This window comes from Pleurodeles waltl, chromosome 9, assembly GCF_031143425.1.
Source record: "Pleurodeles waltl isolate 20211129_DDA chromosome 9, aPleWal1.hap1.20221129, whole genome shotgun sequence".
In the NCBI taxonomy this organism is placed as follows: Eukaryota; Metazoa; Chordata; class Amphibia; order Caudata; family Salamandridae; genus Pleurodeles; species Pleurodeles waltl.
In genome coordinates, this window is record NC_090448.1 from 1,046,909,791 (window position 1) to 1,046,925,942 (window position 16,152).

The 16,152-nt window shown below is 47.9% G+C and overlaps 1 protein-coding gene across 7 annotated transcripts in view; it reads right to left on the reverse strand.

The window, feature by feature from the left end:
* Positions 1-16,152, reverse strand: part of GNG2 (G protein subunit gamma 2) — a 237,304-nt gene that overhangs the window by 118,439 nt on the left and 102,713 nt on the right. Inside the window, exon 1 of one of the 7 annotated variants that reach the window (XM_069208639.1) lies at positions 15,823-15,845. The exons of the other annotated variants lie outside the window; for them this stretch is intronic. The gene's annotated coding sequence lies outside the window, so the exon portion shown is untranslated. Of the gene's footprint in view, positions 1-15,822; positions 15,846-16,152 lie in introns of those variants that run through there. 7 annotated transcript variants of the gene reach the window in all.

Consider the following 16,152-nt stretch of genomic DNA (forward strand, 5'->3'; position numbering starts at 1 on the left):
CCGCTGCGTCCCCGCGGCCCCTCCTGCCTCCCCCACCTCCTCACCATCCACTTTACATTTGTTCTCCCTTTTCCCTTGCCGATGCGTCCCCGCGGCCCCTTCCCCCACCTCCTCACCGTCCACTTTGCATTTGTTCTCCCTTTTCCCATGCCCCTGCGTCCCCGCGGTCCCTCCCACCTCCCCCACCACCTCACCGTCCACTTTCCATTTGTTCTTCCTTTTCCCCTGCCGCTGCGTCCCGCAGCTCCTCCCACCTCCCCACCTCCTCACCGTCCACTTTTCATTTGTTTTTTCCTGCCGCTGCTAATCCCAGCGGCCCCACCCCCCCAGCCTTCCCATTCGCCCAGACCTCCCTCCTCCCAGCTGCCACTCCCTCCCTCCCACCCATTTATGGCAGACGCGCCGCTGGCGCGTTGAAGGCGCGCCAAAGGCATGCCCGCCTGCGCCCGTCCGTGCCAAGACCGCACCCAGCACCAGTCCCCCTGGCCCCCTCAGACAAATCTACTCCCCCCTCACCCTCCACTCACTCAACCCAGGCCCTCGCCCCACCTGCACCCTCTCCAGCCCCACACACACTCATGGCCCCTTCACCTGCCACACCTGTCATTTCTCCTGCTCCTCATCCCTCACACCACACACCAACCATAGTGACCCCTCGACAACAAACACAACACCCCCAACGCAATACACACCTGCTCTCCCCAACCCCACCAACCAGCCCCACAGCACACCACCCCACAACCAGAACACACCCCGCAACAACACCCTCATGCACCACACCAACCCCACCCACCACAACCACCTCAACTGCCTGCTCCTCAACACCCGCTCCCTTCACAAACATGTCATAGAACTCTGGGACCTCATCACACTCACCTGACATCGCCTTCCTCACGGAAACCTGGACCAACCCCTCCTTGGAACCCGAAATAGCCATCGCCACCCCCAAGGGATACAAACTCCAATGCAAAGACCGCTTCAACAGGCCAGGTGGTGGCATCGTCATCCTACACAGGGACACCATCAAAGTCACCACCAGCTCCCAAGACACTATCGACAACACAGAACACATGCACTTCCTAATCCACATTAACAATAAATCCACCCTCAGAGGTACACTAATCTACAGACCACCAGGACCACGTCCCGTCTTCTGCGACACCATCGCCGACACCATCAGGTCGCACGCCCTCACCTCCACAGACTACATCCTCCCCGGTGATTTCAACTTTCACTTGGAGAACCTTCAAGACCACAACTCTACCTCCCTCATAGACAACCTCACCAACCTCGGACTCAAACAGCTGGTCACCGCACCCACCCACTCAGCAGGACACACGCTCAACGCAATTTTCACCTCAAGCCAACACATAGCCTACACTCACACCACCGAACTCCTCTGGACTGACCACCACTGCGTCCACTTCTCCTTCACCTAACCCCCCCCACACACCACCATCAACACACCACACCCTACCGCATGTGGGACAAGATCCCCACAGAACATCTGAACTCCCAACTGGCTCACAACTTCCCCCCACACCAACGACCCCAACACAGGAGCACACAACCTCTCTAAATGGATCACTACCTGCGCAGACACACTAGCCCTCCTCAGAAAACACATCACCACCTGCAACATCAAGAATGCCCCATGGTTCACCCCAGAACTCCAAGACTCCTAGCGCAAATGCCACCAAGCGGAGAAAATTTGGCGACATGAACCCTCTACAACCAACTTCTCCACCCTCAAAGCCACCACCTCACCGATCTCTACAAGACACGCCTTGACAATAACTCTCAAAACAGCAAAGAACTCTTCACCATCATTAAAGAGCTAGCCAAACCCAAGCCAGCAACATAGACCCCCCACACACACAGCCCCTATGTGATGCCCTCTCCAGCCACTTCCACAACAAAATCCTGGACATCCACAACAGCTTCATACCACACACACACACACACACACACACCTCACTCACCCAACTCAACCCCCACTCACGACCCCCCCACCACACTCACCACCTGGACCCCCATCACACACGAACAAACCGAAAAAAACCATGAACTCCATCAACTCCGGATTTCCCTCCGACCCCTGTCCACGTCGCATCTACAACAAAGCCAGCCCAACCATCGCCCCCATACTCCGCAACATTATCAACTCCTCTTTCAACTCCGCCACCTACCCAGACCCCTGGGAGCATGCGGAAATCACTGCTCTCCTAAAAAAAAACAAAGCCGACCCGGAGATCCTCTCCAGCTATCGCCCCATCTCCCTTCTCCCTTTCCCCGCCAAGGTTGCCGAGAAACTAGTCAACGCCCGCCTATCCCACTTCCTCAAAGAAAACAACACTCTTGACCCCTCACAATCCGGGTTCCGCAAGAACCACAGCACGGAAACCGCCCTCATCGCATGTACTGACGACATCAGGACTAAAGTCGATAAAGGCGAGACCGTCACACTCATCCTCCTAGACCTCTCCGCACCCTTTGACACTGTCTGCCACCACACACTCCACACACGCCTCCACAACATAGGAATTCGCAACAAAGCCTTAGACTGGCTCACCTCCTTCCTCACCGACCGGACCCAGAGAGTCCGCCTTCCACCTTTCCACTCCACCGCTACCAAGATCATCTGCGGAATCCCCCAAGGGTCCTCCCTCAGCCCCACACTCTTCAACATTTACATGATCCCCCTTGCCAACATCCTCCGACCACACGGAATCACTATCCTCTCCTATGCAGATGACACCCAACTTATCCTCTACCTAACCCGCAACCACGCCCAGACCTCCCTCCTCCCAGCTGCCACTCCCTCCCTCCCACCCATTTATGGCAGAAGCCCGGCTGGCGCGTTGAAGGCGCGCCAAAGGCATGCCCGCCTGCGCCCGTCCGTGCCAAGACCGCACCCAGCACCAGTCCCCCTGGCCCCCTCAGACAAATCTACTCCCCCCTCCCCCTCCACTCACTCAACCCAGGCCCTCGCCCCACCTGCACCCTCTCCAGCCCCACACACACTCATGGCCCCTTCACCTGCCACACCTGTCATTTCTCCTGCTCCTCATCCCTCACACCACACACCAACCATAGTGACCCCCCGACAACAAACACAACACCCCCAACGCAATACACACCTGCTCTCCCCAACCCCACCAACCAGCCCCACAGCACACCACCCCACAACCAGAACACACCCCGCAACAACACCCTCATGCACCACACCAACCCCACCCACCACAACCACCTCAACTGCCTGCTCCTCAACACCCGCTCCCTTCACAAACATGTCATAGAACTCTGGGACCTCATCACACTCACCTGACATCGCCTTCCTCACGGAAACCTGGACCAACCCCTCCTTGGAACCCGAAATAGCCATCGCCACCCCCAAGGGATACAAACTCCAATGCAAAGACCGCTTCAACAGGCCAGGTGGTGGCATCGTCATCCTACACAGGGACACCATCAAAGTCACCACCAGCTCCCAAGACACTATCGACAACACAGAACACATGCACTTCCTAATCCACATTAACAATAAATCCACCCTCAGAGGTACACTAATCTACAGACCACCAGGACCACGTCCCGTCTTCTGCGACACCATCGCCGACACCATCAGGTCGCACGCCCTCACCTCCACAGACTACATCCTCCCCGGTGATTTCAACTTTCACTTGGAGAACCTTCAAGACCACAACTCTACCTCCCTCATAGACAACCTCACCAACCTCGGACTCAAACAGCTGGTCACCGCACCCACCCACTCAGCAGGACACACGCTCAACGCAATTTTCACCTCAAGCCAACACATAGCCTACACTCACACCACCGAACTCCTCTGGACTGACCACCACTGCGTCCACTTCTCCTTCACCTAACCCCCCCCACACACCACCATCAACACACCACACCCTACCGCATGTGGGACAAGATCCCCACAGAACATCTGAACTCCCAACTGGCTCACAACTTCCCCCCACACCAACGACCCCAACACAGGAGCACACAACCTCTCTAAATGGATCACTACCTGCGCAGACACACTAGCCCTCCTCAGAAAACACATCACCACCTGCAACATCAAGAATGCCCCATGGTTCACCCCAGAACTCCAAGACTCCTAGCGCAAATGCCACCAAGCGGAGAAAATTTGGCGACATGAACCCTCTACAACCAACTTCTCCACCCTCAAAGCCACCACCTCACCGATCTCTACAAGACACGCCTTGACAATAACTCTCAAAACAGCAAAGAACTCTTCACCATCATTAAAGAGCTAGCCAAACCCAAGCCAGCAACATAGACCCCCCACACACACAGCCCCTATGTGATGCCCTCTCCAGCCACTTCCACAACAAAATCCTGGACATCCACAACAGCTTCATACCACACACACACACACACACACACACCTCACTCACCCAACTCAACCCCCACTCACGACCCCCCCACCACACTCACCACCTGGACCCCCATCACACACGAACAAACCGAAAAAAACCATGAACTCCATCAACTCCGGATTTCCCTCCGACCCCTGTCCACGTCGCATCTACAACAAAGCCAGCCCAACCATCGCCCCCATACTCCGCAACATTATCAACTCCTCTTTCAACTCCGCCACCTACCCAGACCCCTGGGAGCATGCGGAAATCACTGCTCTCCTAAAAAAAAACAAAGCCGACCCGGAGATCCTCTCCAGCTATCGCCCCATCTCCCTTCTCCCTTTCCCCGCCAAGGTTGCCGAGAAACTAGTCAACGCCCGCCTATCCCACTTCCTCAAAGAAAACAACACTCTTGACCCCTCACAATCCGGGTTCCGCAAGAACCACAGCACGGAAACCGCCCTCATCGCATGTACTGACGACATCAGGACTAAAGTCGATAAAGGCGAGACCGTCACACTCATCCTCCTAGACCTCTCCGCACCCTTTGACACTGTCTGCCACCACACACTCCACACACGCCTCCACAACATAGGAATTCGCCACAAAGCCTTAGACTGGCTCACCTCCTTCCTCACCGACCGGACCCAGAGAGTCCGCCTTCCACCTTTCCACTCCACCGCTACCAAGATCATCTGCGGAATCCCCCAAGGGTCCTCCCTCAGCCCCACACTCTTCAACATTTACATGATCCCCCTTGCCAACATCCTCCGACCACACGGAATCACTATCCTCTCCTATGCAGATGACACCCAACTTATCCTCTACCTAACCCGCAACCACACCACCGCCAAAACCAACCTACACGCTGCTCTCCTCGACACTGCCAACTGGATGACAACTAACCACCTCAAGCTTAACTCCAACAAAACCGAGATCATCATCTTCAGCCCCAACAAAACCATATGGGACGACTCCTGGTGGCCCACCACCCTAGGACCCGCACCCACCCCCGCAAACCACGCACGCAACCTCGGCATCATCCTGGACCCCTCCCTCTCCATGACACAACAAATCAATGCACTAATCTCCTCCTGCTTCCACACACTCCGCACTCTAAAAAAATCCTTCAAATGGATTCCCCCAGAGACCAGGAAGACAGTAACCCATGCACTCATCAGCAGCAGACTTGACTACGGTAATGCCCTCTACGCCGGCACCACACTCAAACTCAAACGCAAACTCCAGAGAATCCAGAACACAGCCGCATGCCTCGTCCTTGGCCTCCCCTGCCACAAACGAATCTCACCACACCTCGAATCTCTTCACTGGCTCCCCATAGACAAGAGAATCACTTTTAAGATCCTCATCTACGTACACAAATACCTCCACAACACCGGCCCACACACTCCGCACTCTAAAAAAATCCTTCAAATGGATTCCCCCAGAGACCAGGAAGACAGTCACCCATGCACTCATCAGCAGCAGACTTGACTACGGTAACGCCCTCTATGCCGGCACCACACTCAAACTCAAACGCAAACTCCAGAGAATCCAGAACACAGCCGCATGCCTCGTCCTTGGCCTCCCCTGCCACGAACGAATCTCACCACACCTCGAATCTCTTCACTGGCTCCCCATAGACAAGAGAATCACTTTCAAGATACTTATCTACGTACACAAATCCCTCCACAACACCGGCCTGACCTACCTCAACGAAAGAGTGAATTTCCACACTCCCACCGCAACCTCTGATCAGCCGACCTTGCACTAGCTACAGTCCCCCGCATCCATCGAACAACCACAGGAGGCAGGGCCTTCTCCTACCTCGCCCCCACTACCTGGAACTCCCTCCCCACCAACCTCCGCAAAACCAAAGACCTCCTAATCGTCAGAAAAAACCTCAAGACATGGCTGTTCGAACAGTAACCCCCCTCTGCCCCCCCCACTAGCGCCTTGAGACCCTCACAGGTGAGTAGCGCGCTCTATAAATTTTTCTGATTGATTGATTGATTGATTACTCCTGTCAAAATGCATGAATATGTTGGGGGAACGACAATGCAAGTCCCGCAGCAGATTTTATTAATCTGAAATAGGAATGTTACCCATTTGCAGACTATTGGAGCAGACGGTTTTATACATTAAATGAACTTGTTGGCTTGACACTGCCTATCGGGCTTTGTTAAAATGGTACCAGAGCATAGTAGGAAACTTGTTAGCCTAACATGCAACAATGTCGTGAAGAAGGGGTGTGCCCACTTCAGTGGATAAACTGCTCAGTGATGTGGCATCCTATAATGCGAACTTGGAGCTGTAGTGCATATTTCTGCCCAAAATGTCACAACCCTGGAACATATAGGGACTGCTGAGGTGCTATCTTGCCGAAAGGGCCCCTGAGATGACAGGGAGGATATATAGCTACACTGTGCGGAGTGTCTCAAAGTGCTCCACGGATGGGACAAGCACTGTCCTCCAATAAACGGTCAACCAATGGGAGATGAACAGTTTTAAAACACTGGCACTGTCCAAGATTGGATAATATTTCTATTTTTATTATTTCATGCATCAAAGTCATATATATTTGCTCCTGGAACAGTAAATATTGTAATGTGCTATGTTTGAAAAAATAAAGTTTAAAAAAAATGTTCCTGCATATTTGTTGTGTGGCATTTTGTTATGGTGGTGATGCGATGTCTTTTTGTGCTGTCATGCTTTAGTGCTGCATTACTGCAATACGATGTTGGTGTGTGGTACTGTGGTTGTTGTGCTCACGTTTTGACTGTTTTGTGTGCTGTGCTCTATGATGTGATGTGTTCTAATTGTGCTTTTCTTTTGCTTTGTGTATACTGTTGTGTTATGATCTGCCATTTACTTTAGAGAAGCAAATAAAGACTGCTACATTTTGAGCCAGTGCATCACAAGATTTTAAACTACCCATGGCAAGCAACTATTTACCACTCTCTAAGGTGGGTTGGTAAAAAGCACTTTTCCAGCTCTTCAGCTATTGAATACGAGTCAACTAAAAACTGTCAGGCATCTGTTTTAAATTAGTGCATCTAGGGCCAGATGTACCAAAGGGTTTTACCCATTCTGTGTCTATCGGAAAATGTGTTTGTACATATGGCCCCTAGTGCTCAGTTTGTGACATATGGCCAGATAAGAAATGGTGTCTCAATACATAAAGAGCTCATTTATGCAAATAGTTTTCTAATTATCCTTCTATCACTGAGCAAATAACTAGATCACCAGTACAACATTTTTATTCAGCATTTGGCTCAACTCCAAAACACTGCCAGTTTCTGAAACAACTTGACCTGACCTTTCCTCGGAACAGATAGGGTCTATATTTTTTTGTTTGGTGCAGATGTCACTTCCCGTCTGTACCAAAGTCTGGACCAATGTAACCGCTAGAACACGGGACAGTCTTTCCAACGCCCTCTTCATCCTGGCTTGCCTCCTTTCAATCTTTTCACTCTTGGCCGTGAGATCCCTGACAGTGCATTCCTCCCCAACTAAGGACAAGTTGCAATCTTCATCATAAAACAACTCCCGGCTATCACCCCTCCTTCATAGTCTCAGAGGCAGCCAGAAGATGCCGGATTGCCTCTCAAATTGTAGCAGGACCACTGATTTCGGGCTGCGTCTGAGTAGATCCACCCTGGTTGACAGATGACTCGGACCTCATGGTGCAAACCTATCAGAGACCTGTGACATCCCATCCAGATCAGGAGCAGTTCTGAATCCTGCGTCATAACCGTAAACAATCTTTGACTCATCTTGTTTGTCAGGTAAACCCATCACACTTTCATACCCTACACACCTGGGGTTCAAACATCATTCTGAATTTACTGCCCAGGTAGTGATCCTTGACAAAAGCAATGTCTCCTGCTTGTATGTTCGACGGTTGTGTCAGCCTCTGAGCGCTGCACCAGCTGTTAGAGTTTTGCCGTCGCTGGAACGCTCTGTGTTGGTTCATTACTCCAAGCATCCAGGAGGGGTTGTGCGGGAGTCTTGAATCATTCACCCAATGCAAATGTGACTCGGGCCAGCCCAGTCATAGTTTGGGGAGCCTGGCAATACTCCCTCAGGAAGAAATATATGCCCACCCTTATGATTGCTGATCATGGTGAGGCGATCTTTATTATTTTGTTCATGGTCCGCATAAAGCTTTCACCTTCCCTGTTGGCTTCAAGTGCTCTACCATGATCCCGGATTGGAGATCCATTGTCATTTCGTAGATCTTTTAATTTGCTAGGGTTGACCATGATTTTCTCCAGTTTGGGCAGGATCTCAGTGAATGCTGTTATGGACACTATTTCAATCTCAGGATACTTCGAATAGTCATCTCTGGTAACCATCATGCACCAGCCACCAGGCAAACACCCAAAGTCTAGAATGACACCCTCCCATGAGTGCTGTGACCCCTCTTCTGTGTCAATGGGTGTTGGAGGATCAGGATGTCCAGTGACTTGGCCCAGTATGCAGCTCCTTATTGCACTTTCTACTGAATTATCTAGCTGGGGAAACCGCACCTTTAGCCAATGTCTGTCTGCAGCCAGGTGAAGCGGAGCTGCACCAGTGGCCTCTCAAGCCGAGACTGCCATCCTCTTCGCCATTTATGTGTCACTGTTTCCGCAGCTGTAGAAGTGGCACACAGGGCACAAATACCACTGTGTACACTAGTTTGCTGTAATGAGTTATCTAGCCCCAGGACAGAGCAAGCGTATTTATTTTGGTGAAGATGTCACCTCCATTGCGTACCAATGTAACTCCTAGAACATGGGGTCATTTACTCTTCACCCCCTCCTAGTGTCTTGCTTCCTTCACTCTAGGAGTATGTCCCGACATTACAATGGAAAACCCAGAATAGAAATCAACATTTGATTGTTCTGATTCTGGAGGCAGACTCACTTGAAGTGTCTTTAAGGATGAACAGTGATTGTGGCATGCGTGTGACATGGCAGTCGTTTCTTTGAAAGACCTATTTAGAAAGGAATATGTATTGAAATATTCCCCCGGCTCATCATTGAGTTTTCATCAGATCAGATGTTATTCATGTTTTGTTCAGTGCAGGACTTTTAAAAAAAGAAAAGAAAAAACTATTCGAGGGGCAGTCTCAGCCTAATCCAAGACCAAAAGTTGAACGCAATTGACTCCAAATGACATTTTTCAAATTTTCTGGAATTAATATTTTTCTGTTTCTGCTTTGGGGTTTTCTATAAAAAAATGGGCATACATTATTTTCTCCAGTCCATCAGACCGTAGTTAGAAACTACAAGAATTACAGAGTAGGCAGACCTCAACTAATCTTCGAGGTGTACTTGAAAGTTAGAGTGTGTTTTATAATGTTTCTTTCAGTAGACCACATACATGCCTTTCTTCGTGGGTGGATACCTCAGCAAATGTAGATATTCCCTCGTAATGTGGAGATGTGCCTAAGGCTGAAATTTTAAAGTACAAAAGTATTACCCTGGGGGACATTTTCAAATAGTTAATCATCAGGCGGTTCGCACAATGTTTCCAGCAGTGCATAAAATCACCGGCTGAAGGTGAGTACTACTAGAGTGTAACACTACAATATAGACTTACAATATGTACTTTATATGTCATCTGGAGAAAAGAACTTTGGTGCTTTAATAGATTATGGCTTATACCATACTAGCATCTACAGGGGGTCGGGCGTGGCCTTTTGCAATGCCCTGTACACAGTCCCCATGGCTATAGTACCTGGGGGTCACAACCTACAGCTATGCCAAGCAGACATTTAGAGCAGGGTGAACTTTTCAACCATTACCATTCTCTGCTTCCTCCCACCCCTACCCAGGGAGCCCAACAAGATCAGACAAAGCTGTGCCCAGTGATTTTTAGGCTCACCTTCTGCCCATTTCTGAAACCCAAAGAACAGATTGGGCAAATACTTTGACTGTTGATTCTGCCCATGGCAGATCGCATATTTTCAACCACACCCTGTGACCTTGGCACTACAGACTGTGTGCATAACCTTCAGCACACACCCTGTGCCCCTGCCAGTAGAGGCTGTGCTGCATCACCTTCAACCACACCCTGTGCCCCTGCCACTAGAAGCTGGGGTGCATAAACCTTCAACCACACCCTATGCCCCTGCCACTAGAGGCTGCGGTGCATAACCTTCAACCACACCCTGTGCCCCTGCCACTAGAGGCTGCGGTGCATAACCTTCAACCACACCCTGTGTCCCTATCAGAAGAGGCTGCAAGCAATACCTTTAGCCACACCCTCTGCCCCTGCCAGTAGAGGCTGTGTGCAAAACATTCAGCCACAAGTGTGCCCCTGCCAGTAGAGGCTGCAGTGCATAACCTTCAACCACACCCTGTGCCCCTGGCAGTAGAGGCTGCAGTGCATAACCTTCAACCACACCCTGTGCCCCAGCCACTAGAGGCTGCGGTGCATAACCTTCAACCACACCCTGTGCCCCAGCCACTAGAGGCTGCGGTGCATAACCTTCAACCACACCCTGTGTCCATGTCAGTAGAGGCTGTATGCAAATACCTTTAGCCACACCTTGTGCCCCTGCCACTAGAAGTTGTGCTGCAAAACATTCAGCCACACCGTGTGCCCTTGCCACTAGAGGCTGCGGTGCATACCCTTCAACCACACCCTGCGTCCAGTCCCGCTGCACTCACAGCACACAATGTACAGACTTCGTCATCGACTATGAGCCTCTATATTCGGAACATATGCTTTTTTATTTGCAATATTTGCAAGCATCTGAAAGTGATATGTTTCAGGTAGTGTGCTATACAAAACACATTAAAATGTGTGAATATGCTTTAATTTTGCTGTAAATATAATATTATTTATGTAGCACACACCACTAACCTAATTATCTATTTGCTGACTCATGCCTATATCATAAAGGTGTTCCTTTTAAGTGTTTCAGAGATTATGTTCAGAATTTTAAATCTTACATAATTGAATGCTGTGTTGTAATACCTTTAATATAAAAAAATATATTTTTACAATATATGATCAGTACCACAGGCTGTTTCTACATGTGCCTGTGGTGTCAGCACAACACAACTGACTCCGTATCGACATTCCTGTGGGTCTGCACTCATGTAAAGGTGACTATATAGGCAGAACCAGTAATGTGCAAAAAGCCATCGCTTTTTTCTCCATAATAGTGTTTAACAGCAAAACAGCAGTACCACAAGTGGCTATCAGATGTTCTTGAGGAATCAGCAGTGTTGACATTTCTCCTCAGGTACATGACATACATTACTGTTTTTTATTTCTTTTATTCTGTACTTGAGACATATTCATTTTCCTCCCATGTATTGCAGGGACTCATCTTAATTCTTTCCACCTCACACTCTATTGGAGAAAGGGAGCCCCATGCAGAACCCTATTTCATTTCTCGAGGGGACTGCTCATTCCATGTGGCAGCCATGAACATCCAGAGCCTTTTTAGGTTTGAGCGCGCAAGCGCCCTAGCCTCCTCTCTGTGGGCTATTAGCCACGCCCACCGCACGCCCATCAGTTTAGTTGGTTCGAGGGCTTGCCTTTGTGAAAGGCATGCATACATCATGTCTTTTCCGGTGTTTAGCCCTCCTCGAGCGCACCGACCATCTACTGAAAACATATGAGGCTCTATGTTTTCCGCATGGCTTCTCGACTACTTTTTTTTCATTTCCTACGCAGCGCGATCTCGCTGGGCAGTAGACGAGCGCTTTGAATTACATCGACCCTGTTATATGGATAGTTGCACATTGGCCGATACGTTTGACAGCGAGGGAACTTCTGTTTCCATTTGTGTATTCCTTCATGCTCATGGGGTGGTGTTTTAAATCGGCTTGCTTATGTAAAACTGTATTACTTTTCATTTTCAATTTATGTGGCAATAAAAGTCCAGTTAGCACTTTACATCATTAATAGCTCTAAGTCGAGCAAATGCGAGACCCATTGCATTGCAAATGCTTGTTTTATTTTGTAATTTTTGTTCCATCTCCGGGCATGGGCAGGGCAGATGACAGTGGCCATCCAGTCACAAAGGTTGGTGGGGTTGTTAAAAATATGAGGTTTTACCCATTTAGCTTCACAGTCCCTGGCCACAATTGGAGACTTGACTGGGATGTTGCACCCGCAGAGTTTTTTTCTTCCCTACTACTGGGGAAGGGTGGAAAATTGCAAGGAGGTGATATTTCAACTCCGTATCTCTCAGACAAGAAAAGGGTGAGTTTTTGGGGGTCCTGGAAATCAGGGCTCCCCACCCTACTGTTGTGGTACAACACCCTTAAGCAAAGCCAGAGAGCAAACTATGGGCTGTGATGGCCTCCAGTTTGGTTCCCTGTCCCTAGGGCAATGCTGGTGAGCATCTCATTAAACATCCCTGATCCCACGTAGGACGGGGGCTGCCAGGGGGCTGCCAGGGCACAGCCCTTTGTTCAAAAAATATATTTTAGGTATGGCTTCACAGCAAAGCTGACGGGAAACCTTCTGTAATCAACTTAAAAAAGAGCTTTCATAAGTAACAAACAGAGGGGCTTTGGCTCTGCCCACGTGTTGGTGGACAGGAGTACATGTTTTGATTGAGCAGAAATGTTGTACTTCCACAGGAAAAAATGTCCTTGCTCTCCATGTAGCTGTGATTATTTTCTTTGTTTATCCAACTGCCTGAGCCAGCAGCACTATGGCCGCCTAGAGAAGTCTCATTTAACGTGTCATTTAAAGTGTTGTTCTCACCTTGATATGACACACTATAACGCATTGGTATTTTTGGTCTTAAACCATCCTTTGATGTATGTGGACTGTGTAAATAGAAAGCACTATTTTATTTTAAAAAAATACCTTTAGGTACCACACTCGAGAGAACCATGGTCCGCAGAGAATGGCAGATTTAGCATAAAGATCTGGTCTGGGCAATCAGTCAGATATTTCCATAATGGCTTTGTGCACTGTGCAAACAACCTTAATTTGTGAGTTGTTTCCCATCCAGATTCGCAGACATTTTCAAGTAAAAACTAGAGAAAAGATTTTCAGCATACCAAAGAAATTTGGCTCCGAGGGCCTGATTATGACCTTGGCGGATGGGATATTCCATCACAAACATAACGGATATCCTGCCTGCCGTTTTACAAGTTCTATAGGATTTAATGGAACTTGTAATATGGAGAACAGTGTATCTGTCATATTTGTGACGGAGTATCCCATCCGCCAAGGTCGTAATCAGGCCCTGAGTGTTTGCAAAACATGGTGTCATTCCGTCCAAATTTTTTATTTGTACCTAAGATCAAATATTTCTAGAAGTTAAAATGAAGAACATATGTTTTTGTCTCCCCTTTGATACCACATAACCAATCTGCACGAAACCTAGATAGAGAGATATTATATGTCATTATTCAGGGAGAGACAGCATGACCCACTTTTTTTTCAAACAAACTTTATTGCATTTTATTCAAATGTCATTTATCGTCAACAACATATGTTACATGCTTAGTGTGGCTCAATAAGAGCTGAAACATGAATATATTTATGACGTCAGCATTATTGAGATTATCACCATTTGCAAGCTGTTAATGGAAAGAAACAAAGACCATTCAACCATTCCCCCACCCTGTTCCCACTTAGTCATGATCATGACCCACTTAACACTTTGTCTCTCCTAAGTCATGGCCCATCCCAGTATTCAACAATAGTCATAAATAGCACATTACAATCAGAATATCTACATATAAACAACATATGTAATATATATGTAGATGTCCAGAGTGTAATATGTTTATCCCCATTGTTGAGCCATGGGAGGAGAAGCCTTGAGTGAGTCATGGTGCCTCTTCACTCCCTCAGCAATGCTAATAAATAGCATGTTATAGTCTCTGTATACCAGGCTTATACCATGGTATTTCACCATGTGACCATTTTTTGACAAAGGTTATTTAACCAAAACTAGGATGCAATGGGTTACATTTGTGCAGAATGATAAAATCTCATTGAAGAGACCTCATAAGTAACAGATCTGTTGCTTCCCTGTATAAATGAATTATTATCTACAATCTGGAAAGTAGTGAAAAGTGCTCATATTGTGTCACTTTTTGCTATACTGTGGTAATAAACTAGGATTTGCCCTTTGCTTTAGAAATAAATGTTTGAACGTGTGCTCATTTGTATATGTTATTGGGCCACATTTATTTTTAATGCCATATATTTATTTACGTCCCCGTGTTTCTCCACTTCTCTCACCCTCCACTGCTCCCCTACTGCTCACGCCATAGTAAATACTTTCATTTTATTTATTTTGTGGGGGTAGAGTGCCCTGCAGCTGCCATTTATTTCTGGGCTGCTCACCAGTTGAAAATGTGCTTCTATATGCTTCTGTTGCTCCCTCAGCCCCTGCCCTCTCCCCATTGTTTCCCCGCACTTGTTCAGTCACTGCTTCCCCACACATACTCCTCATTTGCTCCCTTAGTCTTGCAGTACATTAAATTTGTCTACTTATTTATTTATTGGAGGGTCTGAAAATTACTACATGCTGCTGTGGCATTCCGCAAACTCTTTTATGGTACTGATCCAAGTGGAATAGACATTTTGAATCAGTAAATAAAAACCAAAAGTAACTGGTGCTCATGGAGTTCCACTGGTGTAATGGCACATACGTGGGCATACATCATCACTTATGCGTGTTAAAAAAAATGACGTGGCTGCCCGTAGCGTCCATATTATTGTGCTTTTTTTGACAATGCTGCAAAGCAATGGCAAAAGGTATTTTGCTTTTTGCCTAAGCTGAAAAACAGTACTGAAAACTCTACTAAAGACAAAAGAGCAAAAAAGTAAGACATGTTGGCTTTGCCAATGCTTGTTTATGCTACTTGTTTATTTTTAGGTCGTTAACTTGAAAAGGGTGTTTTCATCAAAGAGCAGCTACCAATCGGCACTGGGTGAAACTAGATTTACCTCTCATGAGTCGATTATTGATAAAACAATAGACAATGGTGAGGACCAGAGAAAGTATTAAAAATGTGCAGATTTCACAGAAAATGCTGTTTCTGGCTAAAGTGGTTATGGCTACTGCTAGAAAATGTGCTGCGTAATGTGGTTCTTCATGGTGCATAATCCTAGTAGCCCCAACAATAATTAAGCTCTAGTTTACCATTGGGGGTTCCTAAAGGATGATAAATGCAGTTTTTTCTCAGAAGACTGTGAAATATTTGCCATATTTCATGGTTCACTGTGGAATATGGCTAGCTATAACATTTTGTACAATAGAAGTACCCAAACATGTCATATGTGTGAGTGTACATTTATCAGACATCTATTTTAAGACATTAAGTATGAAAGTGACATCAATTGGGCTAAAATATAACGAAAACTTTAACTAAAATCAGTGGCGGCCACTTGTCAACTGGGGTGGTGGGATGGGGGGGTACTTAAAAAAAAAAAAAAAAAAACTCACCTCTATGTTGGGAGAGATGGTTCCGTCTCTCCGTCCTCCGCAGACTCCCGGAAGCACAAGACTTCCAGACTCCCCATCCAATCACGATGCTGCTGTCAACAGCATGATAGCAGCATCGTGATTGGTCTGAGCACTCTGCTTCGGCACTCGGACAGGGAATAGGGCCTTGTACACTTTCTCCCCCCAGCTGTTCAATACAGCCGGGTGGAGAAATGCAAAGTCCACATAACTGTTTGGCGGGCCAAACTTACTCCGCCTCCAGCCCTCCTACTCCTCCAGCCACACCCATCCTAACCTGGCACCCGAGGAAAAATAAAATGATAATAACCT